This window comes from Anneissia japonica, unplaced genomic scaffold, assembly GCF_011630105.1.
Source record: "Anneissia japonica isolate Jap-2015-1 unplaced genomic scaffold, ASM1163010v1 scaffold1483_len710385_cov172, whole genome shotgun sequence".
Classification (NCBI taxonomy): Eukaryota; Metazoa; Echinodermata; class Crinoidea; order Comatulida; family Comatulidae; genus Anneissia; species Anneissia japonica.
This window is the reverse complement of record NW_022732828.1, coordinates 153,197-155,035: the sequence shown is the minus strand read 5'-3', so window position 1 is coordinate 155,035 and position 1,839 is coordinate 153,197.

The window sequence follows — 1,839 nt, the reverse complement described above, 5'->3', positions numbered from 1 at the left end:
GGAATAACCACCGCAACATGTGAAGCTCTTGGTTAACTACCTGACTGATGAAAGCCACTGTTGATCCAAAGGCTCTAAATCACTTATCTATTTGGGTGACTTTTTAGATACAAAAGCATTTAAACAACAGAACATTCATAGATACAGTAAATATGACAAGACGTGAGATGAAGAAAGAACTTAGAGAATAACCTTAACAATACCATCAAATGTTATCAACATATATATTCAATGATATTACTTAAAACACTTGCAGCACGAAGGCAAGCCATACCTTTATCCATGATTATAGTGAACACTGTACCACTAGAAGTGAGATGAAGAAAGAATTTATGATAAAAATAATGATAATAATAATGATAATGTTGGTGGATGATAGGCCTGGTTGTTTGTATCTTTTGTGTATTGCTTTTGGATGCTGCTTTTGTTTTCTTGTACTGTTTTTGTGTATCTTGCCTTTTTACTGTTTTCTTAATTGTTCACAGAGATTTCAGCTTATGCTGCCCTCTGTTTTTAATGTATTTTATTGGTGAATAATAAATAAACCTGAATATAAAAAAATTGAGAGATGTACTTGAACGATATCATGTGCCACACTCACTGAATGCTTTGAATAACCACAAGTGTTAATCAAACACACATCCACATAGTGAATACCACGAAATGCAAGAAAAAAAAGGAATTGAGATAATTACTTGAAGGATACCATCGTGTACCTCTGTCACTGGATGATGCTTGGAATAACCACCCCAACATGTGAAGCTCTCGGTTATCTACCTGACCGATGAAAGCCACTGTTGATCCAAAGGCTCTAAATCACTTATCTATTTGGGGACTTTTTAGATACAAAAGCATTTAAACAACAGAACATTCATAGATACAGTAAATATGACAAGACGTGAGATGAAGAAAGAACTTAGAGAATAACCTTAACAATACCATCAAATGTTATCAACATATATATTCAATGATATTACTTAAAACTCTTGCAGCATGAAGGCGAGCCATACCTTCATCCGTGATTATAGTGAACACTGTACCACTATAAGTGAGATGAAGAAAGAATTGAGAGAAGTACTTGAACGATATCATGCGCCTCCACTCACTGAATGCTTGGAATAACCGCAAGTGTTAATTAAACACACATCCATATAGTGAATACCACGAAATGCAAGAAAAAAAAAGAATTGAGATAATTACTTGAAGGATACCATCGTGTACCTCAGTCACTGGATGATGCTTGGAATAACCACCCCAACATGTGAAGCTCTCGGTTAACTACCTGACTGATGAAAGCCACTGTTGATCCAAAGGCTCCAAATCACTTTAATTATCTATTTGGGTGACTTTTTAGATACACAAGCATTTAAACAACAGAACATTCATAGATATAGTAAATATGACAAGACGTGAGATGAAGAGATGTTAGAGAATTTCCTTAATAGTACCATCAAGTGATAATACATAATACATGTATTACTGTAACTCACTTGTAGCACAAAGGCAAGCCATAACTTCATCCATGATTCTAGTGAATACCACTAGAAATGAGATGAAAAAATTACTTGAACAATATCATCATGAACATCACTCACCGGATGCTTGGAATTACGACAAGTGTTAATCAAACATGTATACTGTATATGCATGTTGATGCACGAAGACGGTCCGCGAATAAATCCACAGCCAAACTCACTGGCATCATGATGGCGTGCCCCACCTTCATCTGACGACAGCCATGGATATAGTGAATACCACGAAAAGCAAGATGAAAGAAGAATTGAAAGAATTACTTGAACAATATCATCATGCACATCACTCACCAGATGCTTGGAATAA